Source organism: Rhinolophus ferrumequinum, chromosome 6 (genome assembly GCF_004115265.2).
Source record: "Rhinolophus ferrumequinum isolate MPI-CBG mRhiFer1 chromosome 6, mRhiFer1_v1.p, whole genome shotgun sequence".
Lineage (NCBI taxonomy): Eukaryota > Metazoa > Chordata > Mammalia > Chiroptera > Rhinolophidae > Rhinolophus > Rhinolophus ferrumequinum.
This window is the reverse complement of record NC_046289.1, coordinates 38,757,879-38,775,257: the sequence shown is the minus strand read 5'-3', so window position 1 is coordinate 38,775,257 and position 17,379 is coordinate 38,757,879. Positions and strand designations below refer to the sequence as shown.

General features: G+C 41.6%; 1 pseudogene; it reads left to right on the top strand.

The window, feature by feature from the left end:
* The first annotated feature begins 4,147 nt into the window (after positions 1-4,147).
* Positions 4,148-4,933, top strand: LOC117023683 (40S ribosomal protein S4, X isoform-like; annotated as a pseudogene).
* Positions 4,934-17,379: the final 12,446 nt, after the last annotated feature.

The window sequence follows — 17,379 nt, the reverse complement described above, 5'->3', positions numbered from 1 at the left end:
CTCAGCCACCATCACTCTCCCTTTCATAAACACTGAACATACCCTTCTGACAGGAAAGACTAGAAAGCTGGACAGGTTTGCATGGCAAGGCACGACGCTGCCCAGGCAGCATCACTAGCCAAAGACAAAGATACATGGCTCTAAGTTAAAGTAACTCTCCAAGCTCACTTCTAGCCCTAGAGTTTCTCCTGTAGGTAATGTGTGGAATGCTTTAGAAGAATTTGGAATGGGGGTGGGAACTGTCGGGCAACCCAGAGAAATGTTCTCCCAACCCAGGTAATAAACGTATTCCTTTCCCTAAATACCGTTAAAGATTTTTTTTTTTTTAAATCTTAAAAAAAAAACCCTTTAAGCTGACCTCCTGCCAAAGTACACATCAATTATACAGCTTCAGTCAGGCGGATGCTCGAGGAAAGGGGGATAATGTTACACCCAGCTGGGCACTTTGTAGTTAGCACAAATGTAATATAAAGCACAGCAGAGTTCGTCAAGTGTCTGTCTGGATTTTCAGTTTTCATTAGCGCTATAATTAAAACCACATTTTCAGCTCTATTACCTGTAACAAGAAAGGAATGAGAAATGAGGTTGTCAAGGTCAGGCTTTTCCAGCTATTTATACTGAGTATCTGCAGGCCACAAGTTGTTGAATTTGGTGTAAACCAGAGCGATGGCTGAATGTCGCACAAGGACCCATCCTGTGTGGCTTGAAAGGCACACCTATGAGGTCACTTCCTTTGAATAGCCACTGGGCCATGTATGTCTACAGCACATGAGGACCAGGAAGGCAGGCAGTTGGGTAAATCTCCTCTCAGCTACAGTGACTGGTCCCAGGAGGAGCTTCTCTCCCATTACGACCAAGCTTGTCATACACCCTAAAACAGTCCCAAAGGCTGTCCTCAGATACACTTGTTGAGGACAAGAATCCTAAAAACCTAAAGGCCATCTTCTTCCTACCTTGACTGTAAATGTGCAGGAGAGGGCTGGCAGGGGATGTAAATGTCAAATCCCCCTGCAGCACTGCCTCACCCGCTCACACACTCCACAGAGGGCTCACTATGTGTGGCAAATCATGGGGGTCTGGCCTTCCAACCTAGAACTCCGCCACTTCTCACCACCATCTCGCTCCTGAATTCTGACAAGTCTCCTGGCTTCTACCTCATACTCCCTGCTCTAATCTGAATGGTAGTGTCCCCACAAAATTCGTATGTTGAAATGTTAACCCCCAATGTGATGATATTAGCAGGTGGAGATTTTGGGAGGTAATTAGGACCTGAGGGTGGAGCCTCATGAATGGGGTCAATGCCTTTAGAAAAGGGACCCCAGAGCGCTCCTTTGCCCCTTCCCCATGTGAAAATACAGTGAGAGGATGGCCGTCTATGAACCAGGAAGTGGGCCCTCACCGGACACCAAATCACCTGGTACCTTGAGCTTGGATTTCCCCACCTCCAGAACTGTGAGAAATACATTTCTGTTCTTTATCAGCCACCCAGCCTATGGTATTTTGGTACAGCATCCAAATGGACTAAGACACTCCTGCTCCAACACCCCTCACCCCCACCACACACACACACCCTAGTCTATTCTCAACAGTGCAGCCAGATCATGTCACCACTTCTCTATGCAAAGCATTCTGGTGGCTTCCAACTCTCTCAGAGTACAAGCAGGAGCCCTCACAACTCCTTCTAGCCTCACGGTACTTCTCTCATTGCACCTGCCACTATTCTCCGCCCACCTCTCTCCACTCCAGGCACACTCCTTGCTCAGGGACTTTGCACTTGCTGTCCCCTCTGCCTGGAGTTCTCTTTCTCCTGTCGTCTGCATGACTGGCTCTTCAAAAGGCACTTTTTTTTTTCCAGTAAGGCCTTCCCTGAGCGCTGTACTTCATAATGCAAACCATCAGCACCTCACCCATGCTGCCAACCATGGCATTCCCTATTTCCTTTCTCACTTATCACCATCTGCTCTATGATATAGCACTTACTTATTTATTTTCTTTACATGTCTGTCTCTCTTCACTTCCCATAATATAAGTTTCTTGAGAAAAGTACTTTTGTCAGTGTCTGTTCACTGTACTTATCCCTAGTATTTAGAAAGAGCCTGGCACATAATAGACATTCAACAAATATTGGTTGAATGAATGAATGAATGAAATCCAGAGATGGCTCAAGCCAGCATCAAGTGGGCCCTCTTTGAGCAAGTGATGACTAGGTCCCTGTGGCTCACCCAGCTGGAAAGTGCAGGAACCATCTGTTTAAGGACCTCCAACCCAAAGATGGGTCTCAGGCAAGTACTTGTTCTCTGGGCAAACTTCAAAGTAGCTGAGACACATCCTTACCCACAAGGACTGTCCTTGGAGAGCCGACTGATAGTACCGTGTTTCCCCGAAAATAAGACCTAAACGGACCATCAGCTCTAATGTGTCTTTTGGAGCAAAAATTAATATAAGACCCAGTCTTATTTTACTATACTATAAGACCTGGTCTTATATAATATAACATAACATAACATAATATAATATAATATAATATAATATAATATAATACCAGGTCTTATATTAATTTTTGCTCCAAAAGATGCATTAGAGCTGATGATCCGGCTAGGTCTTATTTTCGGGGAAACACAGTACCTCACAGTGGACTCCCCTCACCATGTGGGAGGTCGAACGTTCTCCAACAATACTGGCCCCCTTGCATTTCAGCCCAGGCCTTGGGCAGACTGAACCCAAGCACCAAGCACTTGGCTTTGATGGTTAATTTTATGTGACAATTTGGCTGGGCCACGGGGCTCAGGTATGTGGTCAGATATTATTCTGGATATTTCTGTGAGGGTATTTTGGGATGAGATTAACATTTAAATTGCTAGACTTTAGTAAAGCAGATTTCCCTCCCTAATGTAGGTGGGCCTCATTCAATCAGTTGAAGACCTGACTAGAACAAAAGACTGACCTACTCTGAGCAAGAGGAAATTTTGCAGCAGATAGCCTTTGAACCTGAACTGTAGCATTGCCTCTTGGCTAGGTCTCCAGCCTGTGAGCACCCCCTGAAGATTTTTGACTTGCCGGCCTTCCATAATCACATAAGTCAATTCCTTAAAATAAATATCTTTATATAGAGGTAGACATTGATATAGACATAGATAGTTATTACCTATTGGTCCTGTGTCTCTGGCGAACCCTAACTAATACATGACCTAAACCATTCAGAGGCAAGAAAATAACCTTCTTCCAAGTACCAACTGCTCTAGAAGTTTGAGCTTCTGTCACTGACAGGAATTCTTCCCTCCATCCATGCACAAATGATTACAAAGCCTCTAGGCATTCCAAAGGACACTAGCTGGACACTTCCCAAAGGGCAGCAGAGAATCCCATATTACAACGACTGATATTCTGGGGCTATACTAAAAACTGCCAGGAATATTTTTTTATTTATGTCATTGTTGTGAACAATTCTAACAGGTGCAATAATATTAATTCATATACTGCATGCAGACATTACAGCAGCACTTAGAACAAACATGTGGCTAAAACTAAGAAGCCAAATAAAAAATAGAGTGGTTAAGAAAATGGGCCCAAGGATTCTAGTCCCTACTCTACCACAAACTAGCTGAATAAAATGTGTCTGTTCCCTAAGCCTCAGTGCTCTCATCTCATGGGGTGATAATAGTAGGACCTATCTCACAAGGTTGTAATAAGACCTTGTAGTAAGTAAAAAAAAAAAATGCAAGTAACAAACACACATTCCCATGCCTTGCACATGGCCCATGTTCCATAAATGTTATTATTATTGCTACAGCATGATCCCAGCCCTAAAGAATCTTCTAGAAGCCCAATGCAGCACTTTGGTGCATGGGATTAAATCACTAAGCAAGTGAAGAACAGAAAATACATGGAGAAGACCTGGAATCCCAAAGAGCTGTTGCTGGAAATGTAATGAATGGGAAGCTGCTGCACTTGAATGTAGAAGCCTTGAATTGGAAGAGCTCTTAGAGGTCATCTTGCCCATAGAGGAGTCTCTGCTACAATAGTCTCTAAAGTGGTCACACCACCACATTGGTTCACTCCACAGTGACAGTGAGAGGCTGAGCTTGCTGCATTGCTAGGCAGATGGAACTGAGAAGAAACTCTAGCTCTTTCTGTGCCCAGTGCAGCCATGGCTTGTGGTCCCAAGAAGCATCTCAAGCACGTAGCAGCTACAAAGCATTAGATGCTGGATAAACTGAACAGTGTGTTTGCTCCTCGTCCATCTACCAGTCCCCATAAGCTGAGGGAATGTCTCCCTCTCATCACCTTCCTAAGGAACAGACTGAAGCCCTAATAAAAGATAAAGAAGATCTGCATGCAGCAGTTCATTAAGATTGATGGAAAGGTTCAAATTGATATAACCTCCCCTGCTGGTTTGAGGGATGTCATCAGTATTGGCAAGACCAGAGAGAATTTCCATCTGATCTACAATACCAAGGGTCGCTTTGCTGTTCATCGTATTACTCCTGAGAAGGCCAAGTACAAGTTGTGCAAAATGAGAAAGATCTCTGTGGGCACAAAAGGAATCCCTCATCTGGTCACCCATGATGCTCATACCATCCGCTACCATGATATCCTTATCAAGGTGAACAACACCATTCAAGTTGATTTAGAGACTGGCAAAATTACTGATTTCATCAAGTTTGACACTAGCAACCTGTGCATAGTGACTGGAGGTGCCAACCTGGGAAGAATTGGTGTGATTACCAACAGAGAGAGATACCCTGGTTCTTTTGTGTAGTTCATGTGCAAGATGCCAATGGCAACAACTTTGCCACCTGGCTCTCGAACATTTTTGTTATTGGCAAAAGCAACAAAACATGGATTTCTTTTCCCCATGTAAAGGGTATCTGCCTCACCATTGCTGAAGAGAGAAACAAGAGTACTTGCAGCCAAACAGAAGTGGGTAAAATGATCTCTAGGTGACATGATTGGAAGTCTTCATCCCTAATTAAAGATAATATAGTAAAAAGAAAGAAAGAAAGAAAGAGAGAGAGAGAGAGAGAGAGAGAGAGAGAGAGAGAGAGAGAGAGAGAGAGAGAGAGAGAGAAAGAAAGAAAGAAAGAAAGGAAGGAAGGAAGGAAGAAAGAAGGAAAAAAGAAAAGAAAAGAAAAGAAAAGAGAAGAAAAGAAAAGAAAAGAAAGAAAGGAAGAAAAGAAACTCTACAAGTTATTTAATAGAATAAATGTTGAAGTAAACACACAAATGCATATGTACCAGGAAGGAAATAAACAGGGTGCTTTAGTGGTTCAAAAGAGGTGGGTCTAAAACGTCCAGAATAGGTAAATCTATAGAGACCAAAGGTAGATCAGAGGATGCCACAGGCTGGGGAAAAATGAGGGGTGGAGAGTAACTTTTTAATGGTATGGGGTTTTTGGGGGGGGGGTTATGGAAATGTTCTGAAGTTAGGTAATGGTGATAATTGTACAATCTTGTCAATATATTAAAACCTACTGAACTGTACACTTTAAAATAGTGAATTCTATGCTATGTAAAATGTGAATCATAATGCAATTTAAATTTTTCTAATAAAAAAAAAAGCTGGGGTGGAGAGACCTGATTTAGCTATGGTAGACAAAGGAGAAAGCCACTCTGAGGAATTTATATGAGGCAAGGGACTTAGAAATGTGAAGGAGCCACCATGGGAAGATGCATGGACAGGCTTACCGAGTGATGGAGGGGAAAAATGCAGAGGGCACTGAATATGGACCAGCTCTGCACACTAGATAAACTATCCCAGATTTGGCTGGGTGGCAGGGAAGGAAGGGAGAAAAAGAAAGACAAAGAGAGACAAGTTTCCCAGGTCAAAGAGCCTATATCGTACAAGGCGTTGGTAGACACAGTAAGAAGGGGGGTGTTCATCCTAAATGAGGTCAAAACCCACCGAAGGTATGTAAGGGGCCATTTTCTAAATGGCCTTGCTCCGATTGCCATTTCAGAAGAATCACTTACAGCTCCCTGCACACAAAGCATCAGTTATCCAGTGGCAGGACCCACACAAGGTATAAAACATTAAAGAGGTTAATTCTCCCTGAGTGGGGCTTGCATACTTTTAATAAAAACGGTACCAAAGGAGGATTTCCTGTCAAGATGGTGGAGTAGGTAAATTCTGTGCTTACCTCCACTCAAGACCACATCAAAATTATACCTAAACTACAGAATAACCATCATTGAAAATCACCTGAAGTCTAGTTGAACTGAAGCCCTACAACTAAGGATATACAGAAACCACTTTGAGACTAGAAGGAGGGGAAGAGATGCAGAACAGGCTGGTCCCCCACCCGCATGTGACCATTAAAAACCAGGAGGAATATCATGGCTTTGGAGGATCCCCCTTAGAGGAGTGAGGGGGTCCAGGCCCCCACCAGACTCTCCAGCCCAGGATTCCAGTGCAGGGGAGAGAAGTCCCCATAACTTTTGGCTGTGAAAACCAGTGGAGATTGTGTCTGAGTGAGACGGAGGGCAGCTGCAATCCCAGGAACCCCTCTTAAAAGGCCCAAACAGAGATTTACTTGCTGACAGATTCACTCATTCTGAGCTCCAGCGCTGGGGCAGCAGCTCCAAAGGCCCAAGGGACATACGGGGAGGAACTAAGTTGTCTGGCTGCAGGACGAGGGCTAGAAGGGCAGCTTTATCCCAAACGGAGAAGCTGGAGGAAACCATTGTTTCTTGTTGAGCCCTGCCCCTTCCCCACGTGCAGACGCAGGTGGCCACCATTTCTCAGCCACCATCAACCCAGCTAACACCATTAGTCCTGCCCTGGAGATTCACAAAATCCAAACAAGCAGCATCTGGCTACAGCAAGCTCCATACCTCTGGCGGAGAAGCCCTAAGCCCAGTATTAGTGACAGCTGACCTCAGTTTGTGGCTTGGCCTCTTGAAGCACCTCCAAGCCTAGTGCAAGCGGCAGCCACCTGTGGATTGCTTTGTGGCTCATGCCAGGTGGTCCCCAGCAGAGAACAGACTGCAGCTGAATTTAGCCTGCAGTGGGTCCCCTCCCTGGAGGCCACCAAGCCAGCTTCTGACCAAGCAGGAGAATCACCCAGCCACCTCCAAGGACGACACACCCAAAGGGCAGACTGGGCAAGCACCAGAGCCCTGCTAAAGTGAACCCCGCTCTGTAGGGTCAGCTCCTGCACCACAGCTCCTCCACTGTAGTCATGGCCAGTCTTTACAACCAATCAGCCTCAAGGTCAATCCCTCCCACTGATGTTTAAACAGCAATCATGGCTCAACTACAACAGGAGGGTACACAAAACCCACACAAGGGACACACCTAGAACAATTAGCTCTGGTGACCAGAAAGACTGTGCCACTGATCCCACAGGACACCTATTATATAAGGCCATTTTACTAAGAGTGGAAATCAAAGCAGCCCTATCCAATACATAGAAACAAACACAGCAAGACAGCCAAAATTAGGACACAAAGAAACATGTCTCAAATGAAAGAACAGAACAAAGCTCCAGAAAAAGAACTAAACAAAATACAGACAACCAATCTACCAGACCCGAAGTTCAACACACTGGTTATAAGGATGCTCAGTGATCTCAGCGAGAACTTCAACAAAGAGACAGGAAACATAAAAATGGAGATAGAAAACATAAAAAAGAACCAGTCAGAAATAAAGAATACAATAACTGAAATGAAGACTACATTAGAGGGAATACAGTAAATTAGATGAAGCAGAGGACTGAATCGGCAATTTAGAAGATAAGGTAGCAGAAAACACCCAAGTAGAACAGCAAAAAGAATCCAAAACAATGAGGAGAGTTTAAGGGACAACATCAAGCATACCAACATTCGCATCATAGGGGTACCAGAAGGAAAAGAGAGAGAAAAAGAAATTGAAAACCTATTTGAAGAAATAATGATGGGAAACATCACTAAACTGGCGAAGGAAATAGACATACAAGCTCAGGAAGTGCAGAGAGTCCCAACCAAGATGAACCCAAAGAGGCCCACACATGGATACATCATAAGTAAAATGCTACAGGTTAAAGAAAAAGAAAGAATCTTAAAAGCAGCAAGAGAAAGGCAGTTCGTTACCTACAAGGGAGCTTCCACAAGACTGTCAGCTGATTTCTCAACAGAAACTTTGCAGGCCGGAAGGGATTGGCAGAAAATACTCAAGGTGATGTAGTCAAACAAAGACCTACAACCAATATGACTCTACCCAGCAAGGTTATCATTTAAAATCAAAGGACAGATAAAGAGCTTCCCAGACAAGAGAAATCTAAAGGAATTCATCACCACCACACCAGTATTACAAGGAATCTTAAAGGGACTTCTTTAAGATGGAAAAAAAGTTAAAAAAATGAACAATAAAATGTCAATAATTACATATCTATCAACGATTACTTTAAATGTAAATGGATTAAATGCTCCAATCAAAAGACATAGGGTGGCTGAATGGATAAGAAAACAAGACCCTTACCTATGCTACCTACAAGAGACTCACTTCAGATAAAAAAGACACACATAGACTATAAGTAAAAGATATTTCATGAAAATGGAAATGAAAAAAAAAAAGCTGTGTAGCAATATTTATACCAGATAAAATATTTGGTATATTTTATCAAATATTATTATAGCCTATAATAATATTTACTATAATAAGAGACAAAAAAGGACCCAGTAATCCCACTTCTGGATATTTATCCTAAGAAACTTAAAACACTACTTCAAGGGGACATGTGCATCTATATATTCACTGCAGCATGTTTACAATGGCCAATATGTGGAGGCAGCCTGGGTGTCTGTCAATGGATGAATGGATAAAGAGGAGGTGGTACATATACACAATGGAATATTGCTCAGCCATGGAAGGAAATGGGTTCTTGCCATCTGTTGTGGCATGGATGGACCTGGAGGGTGTGGTGCTGAGTGGAGTATGTCAGGCAAAGAAAGACAGATGCAATGTGATTTTTGCTTATATGTGGAATCTAAGGAATAAAATAAACAAAACAGAAACAAACTCATAGATATAGAGAATATTTTGATGATTGCCAGATGGGAGGAGGGTTAGGGGTGAGTGAAAAAGAGGAAGGGATAAAGAAGTACAAATTGGTTGTTGCACAGTAGTCATGGGGATGTAGGGTATAGCCTAAGGAATACAGTCAATAATATTGTAATAACTATGTATGGTGTCAGATGGGTACTAGATTTATCAGAGTGACAACTGGGAGGGGGTTGGGGACAGAATGAAATAGGTGATGGGATTAAGAAGTACAAATTGGTAGTTATAAGACAATCATGGGGATATAAAGTAAAGCATAGGGAATATAGTCAATAATATGGTAATAACTATGTATAGTAACAGGTGGGTGCCAGACTAGTCAGGAGGATCACTTCTTAAATTATACAAATGTCTAATCACTATGCTGTACACCTGACATTAATATAAAATAATATAGAATGTCCACTGTAATTGAAAGATTTAAAAAAGGGGGGAAAGGTGAAGGGGAATAAGAGGTTCAAATTTCCAAATATAAAACAAGTAAGTCATGGGGCTGTAATATACAGCAAAGGGAATATAGTCAATAATATTGTGATAGCACAGTACGGTGTCAGACGGTTGCTGGACTTATCATGGTGATCACTTCTTTAGGTATATAGATGTTGAATAACTATGGTGTATACCTGAAGCTAATATAATATTGTATGTTAACTGTATTTTAATAAAAATCTTTTTAAAAATGAACCAAAGGATACAAATTAGAAGATGAGTTTATTCATAAAAAACCATTATAAAAGGTAATATGAAAACAGTATGGATTTAGTGTCTATCCCAAAATACACTCTATCTCCTTTCCTATAAAATATCTAGTAATAAAAGGATACTTACTCTCGCTCCACTACCTGGCTTCTTTTTCTAGTGACAAGGCAATGCTATTATTAAGACACGAGTGCCCTCTACAGTTATGAGCCTAGATTGCGTCTTATTATTGAACCAAGTAAGCCTGGAAAAATGTCTACTTTTATTAATAGTATGAATGAAAATTACCATTCCCCCAAGCCCATGCCACCCATGAAAATCCACCTCCTACAAAACTTTCCTGAAAACCAGAGAAAAATATAAAAATGAAGTGAAATAGGCAGCTTTCTTGGACTATTGTAATGTAAACACCAAAATTCATGTTTTCCCTTTTGAGTAATATGCCCCCTCCATAGACCAAAAAGAAAGACCGTGTGTGTGTGCGTGTGCGTGTGTGTTGTGTGTGTACACATATATTCTCACTACTAACCAATATTCTATTTCATTGTATAATTCTAAGGATAGAACATGTATTTCAATGATCATCTCATGTACATCAAAATATTTGGTATCAAGTCAATGAAATGCATTTGCTATAAATTAATAGAGCAACGAGGTAAGGGACTGGCTTCCCCTGGCAAGTGACAGTGGCAGGAAGCCAGGTGGAGAACTGGAAACCACCAACTGAAAGACAATATTGACATGTTTGAAAATGTAATGAATGTATGGAAAGGTGGTCTTGAGTGAAAAAGTAAGGAGATGAATGGAAACATGAAAACCTGATGTGAGGTTGTGAAAAATAAGAACATACAAGGGAAAGACCAAAAGAGAATATCCAGAGAGAGGCACCTATGCCACAGATGGAACAGGGATATAGGAAGGCTATTTATTTGTCCATGAGATGAATGCTCTTCAGCCAGAGCCGAGCAGCCTGAAAAATGGGAAATCATAACTTGTCAAATGCTTTTATTGTTCCCTCCATGGTCTACTCCTCGCTCGCAATATTCTTAGGCAAAGTTTATTTGGAAAGGAGAGACAAAGGGGAAATGGACTGGGCATCTAAACCCAGCATTCAGGTTCAGAACCAGTCTCACTGTAAAACTTCCAGGCTACCTTAAGAACGGGGAAATGTCCCTGAGTGTCTCAAGAGGCATGGGGGAGGTAGTAGAAAAACAGATTCCATCCTGCAGTTCTGCTTTCCACTGACTAACACAGCCATTAAAAACTGAAATCTGTTCGCTAGACAAAATATGGTCAAACATTCCTGCGCGCTCCATCCTTTAAATGGATTTAAATATTGGCCTGTCTTCTCCGTGTTTGTTTTGGTTCCCTCGGCCCACATTGGAGTCCATGGGCTCTTTCACTCACTCATCATCTCGCCTCCCGCTGCTTCAGCCGAGAATGAAGTAATAATTCAGCAAGCTGTTCAGGGCTTCCCAAATCAGCTCGACTGCGAAGAGCCGTGTTTTCACAGCTCAGGCATTCCAGTGGCGGTGAACTCCACGGCCCAGCCAGCCACGGGTGGGACCCTGCTCACGTTGGCTCTCCTGCCTATATATGAAAGCAATATGGGAAGCAAAGTGAGGAAAGCACTAAAAATCACATTAATTTCTCCTCGTTGGTTCTCACATTTTCTTATGAAGCTGGACTGTTTGCAGCCATCACTTCAATTGCAGAGTGATGAGAGGTTTAGAAGTAGCTGAAAAGAAAAAGTGCAATTATATCTCAATAAAGCTGGGCGGAACGGGGTGGGGGTAGAAAAAGTGACTATCATGTAGAGGCTGGTTAATAGATTGCTGAAAAATAAATTACAGCTTCTCTTTTCCCTGAAAGCAAGCTTCTGTGGCCTTTGGAAAGCTTCTTTTGTGTCCTTGCTCTTCTTCCGTCTGAGCTAAAAGAGCCTGCTGGCGTCCCACTGTTTGTTTTATTACCTGGCTCATCCTTCTCCCTGGGAGGACAATTGAGGTGGCAGCCTGGTATTAATGCACACTGTAGGATGTGTTTGTACCCAGAGCTCTCCAGAATAAAAAGGTTTCCAAGTGCTTCACTACAATGATTCAGTCACCGACGAATTTTAGCATTTTTTTTTTAAATGAAGTTTTGGAAGAAAAAGCAATCTTTTCCCCCCTATTACAACAGAAAGAAGCTCTAGAAGATACTATCCCAAATCAAGGAAATACCATCTTAATAAGGGTCCAAAACAAGCTCAGTGGGGGCCCCAGACCTAGAGATTCCTGAAAAAGACTTGATATCAGAGAAAAAGATTTTCTCCCAATGTGATGTGGATTTTTAAAATGGACTTTATAGGTTTACTGTGTATTTGGCTTTGGTGCCAGAAAGTCAGACCAGGCACACAGCTCTTTTTACAGGACTAAGTTTTGAACTTTTGCATCATGAGTGCAAAATAAAAGAACCAGGACTGCTGAAAATGGTGACTAGGTTGATTCAGGTGCAGGGCTGCGGCCAGCAATCAGGAAGGTGGCCAATTTTCTGGAAAAGAATCCAACAATAACCAACAGGCTGAAAGCCAATAGTACAAGATTACAATAGACATCGATAGACACTAACCAGTAGTACAGAATGGTGAACGATGAACAAAAATAATATGGTTAACAAGCCTAAAACTGTTAGGATGAGCAAAGTAAGAATGAGCAAAGAAGCCACAAGGAAAACTACATCACGTATGTTATTTTGACTACTAATTCCTAGCAGTAACACGTATAATGATATGCTATTATCAAACTAACCAATACATCTTTTAAACTACTGAAGTATTGCACAGAAAATAATTTTATGTGTAATATATATAGAGAGAAACAGAGAGCACTCTGGGTAAATAGATAGAGCTAAGCCCATGAAGTTGAGGGCAAGATCCAAATAACTCCCTGGGAGCAGAGATCCTAAAAGCCATGCCTGAAATACCCAGGCAGCCTTATTGTTGTCATCTTAATTCACTTAGCATGCAGTCAATATTTATTGATATTTCAGCTCTAGAAACAACAGTAGAGATGGTCAGAAGTTTGATTATGTCTTAAATGGAAAGCCCCAGGGGCAGGAACTCTGGTTTCCTGGTTTACTTGTCCAATAGCAAAGAACCACAGCAGATAAGGTTTTCAAGCAATGTCTTTATTTTCCTATCACTTTCTGTTTTCAATTTGTTTGCTTGTGGTTTGTGTGCATGTATTTTGCAGATAGTGAGAGTTAACATTTAGTAACTGTTTGTTTTGTGCCAGGCACTGTCATAAATGCTGCGCACGTTAATTCATTTAACCTTTACACTTGCCCTATGAGGAGGTACTGAGGTTGCCCCCTCTTTGCCAGATGAAAAGACTGAGGCATAGAGAGGCTAGTAAGTCTACTATTCATATTCTTTATCTCAAGCTCCAATTCCACCTGCTGGCAGAAATTACACTCCAAGCTAATTCTAGGTATATTTAGTTATTTCTATTTTAAAACCAATTCTGGAGTTTTGGATCCGCTCTTCTTTCCCTGGGTGTTTTTCAAGCTGTTGGGGCTCATGCAGCCTCATGACATCTGGAGAAAGCTCCTTGTCCCTTGTTGCCATCATCTGCCCTACACTGGCTTCTGCTGAGATGTTCAGCCCCGTTTGGTTCTCAGCTCTGATGGATGACCCTCCAGGCCAGTATTTTCTGAGAGGGCGGGATTCACATCTTGTTCCTAGCCAGCCACTCAGTACCTACTCTCACCACAGATGGTCTCCCTACCAAACGACCCTTCAGGACCCACTGCTCTGGCTCTGCCTCTTGGCTAACTTCCAAGCACTGCGCGAGTGATGTGAAACCATTTAAGCTCTCCCAAGGTCAGCTCCTCCAGGAAACCAGGCGGGCTGTTGAGGCCCTCGCAGCACTGACAGAATCCGTTGCCTTACCTACACTTTTTCAGAGACACCAGTGAGGGCAGTAGGGAAGCTCCAGCATCTGCCTCGCTTTCCCAGACCCTCTCCCGGACATAATTACAAGCTCCCTTTGTCCTTATATCCCCCTGCCGATCTGAATGTCCTTGCATGCTGCCCCTGCCCCAATACTTGGTCTTCAGGAAGCAGGCGGGAGCAACAGCTGCTGCTTTCTCCGACAACACAGAAGCACCTCGTACTCTTACTTCTGTCTCTATCTCACCTCTGTAGCCCATAGTTTTTCTCTTCTGTGGCTCCTGGGGGTAAAAACTTGAGTCCTTACATATTCTTCACAAATCTTACTTACACCCATAAAATGGCTTTTGAATTTAAAGGGAAGAGTCAGACATTGTATTCTCTGATTTCACACCAACAACCTTTCCCTAAAGCGATGATGACTAATGTCACGTACCCAGGCTCTGGAAAGGGCCTCAAAGTAAAAAGGAGGAAGTTCAACAATGCACAGGGGAGAAGGATACACACAAGCTATGGCCCTAAAATATCATCCCCTCGCAGAATCATTAGGAAAAATGTTTAATAGTGACAGGGACCTTGGAAGGCACCATAAACTCTAAAAGCAAAGATCAAAACATGTCATTGGACTCAAAAGGCTACAGACTATATGATTTCATTTGTATGACATTCTTATAAAGGCAAAACTATAGAGACAAAAAGAGATCATATCCATACAATGGAATAGTACTCAGTCATAAAAAGGAATGAAGTACTAATACATGCTACAAACGGGATAAACCCCCAAAACATTTTGCGAAGTGAAATAAGCCAGACACAAAAAATCACATAATTATTGTATGATTCCATTTATGTGAAATATCTAGAACAGATAAATCCATAGAAACAGAATGTAGACTTGTAGGTGCCATGGGCTTGAGGGAGACGAGAATGGGAGAGAAAGCTATAAGGAGCTTTGCTTTGAAGTAATGGAAATGTTTTGGAACTAGACAGAGGTGGTGGCTGTGAATGTACTAAATGCCAATGAATTGTTCACTTTAAAATTATTACTTTTATGTTATATGAATTTCACTTTAATAAATTATTTTTAAAAAATATTGGTCAAGAAGGAGCCTTGACTACAAAGGGGCACAGGGGTATTTTGGGGGTGATGGAATTGTTCTGTGTCTTGAATGTGTTGGTAGTTACACAGCTGTCTATATTCGTCAAAACTTGCAGAACTATATACTAAAAAGGGTGAGTTGTACTGTATATAAATTATAGCATAATTATAAAATGGCTGAAAGAGAACTATCCAACATACAGGAGCTAAATGAATGTTATTGACTAAAACCTGCCATCGAGTATTATGACAGAATAACTGCTACATAGAAAGGACAATAGAAAATCTTTTCTACAACTTCATTCTAATGAAATGAAAAATGCACTGGCTATTAGAAGGTGGAATTTATACTGACAATTTTTCATCAAATTATTCACTGTGTAAGGATTTGATGCGTATGAACCTGTTAGAGAACTTAACTAAGATTTTTTGATAAAAATGAAAATGTGTCAGTAGCACATAACTCTAAATGAAGGAAATTGAACATTTAAAAACTCCCATTGCAGCGTGAGGTCAAGTAGGTTATTTGTGAAATAATGTAGCACAGAACTCCAAGGTCAATTATAGCAAGATAGTTTAAATTATTCTTTTTTTGACACTCAATATTATTTTATATTAGTTTCAGGTTAAACTATTCTTGACATAATAATTTCAAGCATAATATTTTATTCACTTCCAAGGTATTCTGGCTATCCATTGCTGCATAACAAAACTAATTAAATTAAAACTAATTAAATTAAAGGGTAATTTTATTATTATCCCAGTTTTGTGGCTTGAATGGGCTCAGCCAGATGATTTTCACTGGGCGTGTCAGGCAGTTGAAGTGCAAAGTTGGCTATGGTTTCAATCTGAAGGCTCAGTTGGACTGAATGTCCAATATGCCCCTCTTCCATGCTGGCAGTTGATGTTAGCTATTGGCTAGGAGCCCAGCAGGGGTCTATAAGTGGCCTACATGTGGTCTCTTCATGTGACTTGAGCTCCACAGAGCCTAGCAGCTGGGTTTTCAAGGTGTCCCAAGAGCAAGTATCCCAAGGAATTCAGGCAGAAGTGGTAAGACCTCTTATGACCCAGTCTTGTAAGTCATACAGTGTCCCTTCCACCTCATTTTTTGGTCAAAAAGCAAGTCTTAGGGCCAGCTCAGATTCTAGGGAAGGAGACCACACAAGAGTATGAATACTAGGAGGCATGATTCATTGAGGGCCATCTTCAGAGACTAGCTTCCAAAGGAGGCATCAATTTTTATTAGGATTTTGGAATGACATTAAGTTTTCAACTATAAAATAACATTTTGGTATTTTTGATAAATTTAAAGGGTCAATTTTAGAAAGTATACATCTTGGCAACTAACTGCTGTGTAGTTTATTCATTTCACAAATATTTATTAAGTGCCTACTATTTGCCAATCACTGTGATTGGCCCTGAGGATGCATGGATAAATTAGACATGGGACCTGTCCCCTTGGAGCTTAAAGTATAGCGATTGCATCATGGAAACAAATAAAAAAACAAAACAAAAAAATTCCATACAACCTATTGGAATGCAAATGTAGAAGAGTTGGGTCTTCCTAAAGTGGGGTGAAGGAATGTCAGGAAATACTTCAGAGAGAAAGGACTTATGAGGGGAGTTTTGACAAATAAGGATAAATTCCAAATTCTTTACCATTTATTTGGGGAAAGAGTGGGGGTGTGGTAGGAGGAGTGTGAAGAGAAAAGAGGGCATTCCAGAGTAAGACAGCAAAAACAAAGGTGCAGAGGCGTGCCACACGTTTGGGAACTGGAAGCCGTTCCATGTGGCTATAATGCAGAACTCCGGGGAAGCTGGTAGATACAGGCATCAATCCTGCACAATCTTACACAGATGTGTTTAATTTGGTCCACAGAGCATGGGTTTGTTTTCCTTTTCCACTTTCATAATGAACTACCACACAATGTTTTTTAATTTTTAAATTAGTTTCCAATATTTAATAAACAGAACTTTAACATAAAAAACCAGCTTCTCATGAAAAAAAAAATATATGGTTAATTTGGCTGTAGTACTGAGCCCAAATTCCCACCCAGCCAAAGAATGTCCCCTTTAGATGGGGTTATGAACTCTCCAATTCACAACCCCTTCTCCTGGTCTCCACTGTTCCCTCTGCTGTAGGCCTTTGAGTCTGAGTCCTCCAAGAAAGGAAGCAGGTGGAAAACTCAATATTCATGACGAGAATGAATAATGTCTGATCTGGAGCAGCGGCAGTGGAGATTAAGAGAAGGGGTCAAAAAAGTTTTTAAAAGTTAAAAAAGGCAATACTTAGTCACCAATTAAATTTGTGGGGGGTGCGACAGGAAGATACAGGATAACCCTCAGGTGTGGGGCTACAGTGATATGGAGGAAAAGCAAGTTTTAGGAGGGGATCATAATTCCAGCCTTGTACGTGTTGAGCTTTATTGCCTGAGGGCCATCAAGGTGGGAGACAGTTGTATGCATAGGTTTGGAACTCAAAAGAGAGATAAGAGCCAGAGGTGGAGATTAGGAATTCACCTACTTATTGGCGGTTGAAGCCACAAAATCAGTAAGACAGCCAAGGAAGAGTATGGGAAGTTAGAAGAGAGCCAAGGATTGTAATAACTATGTATG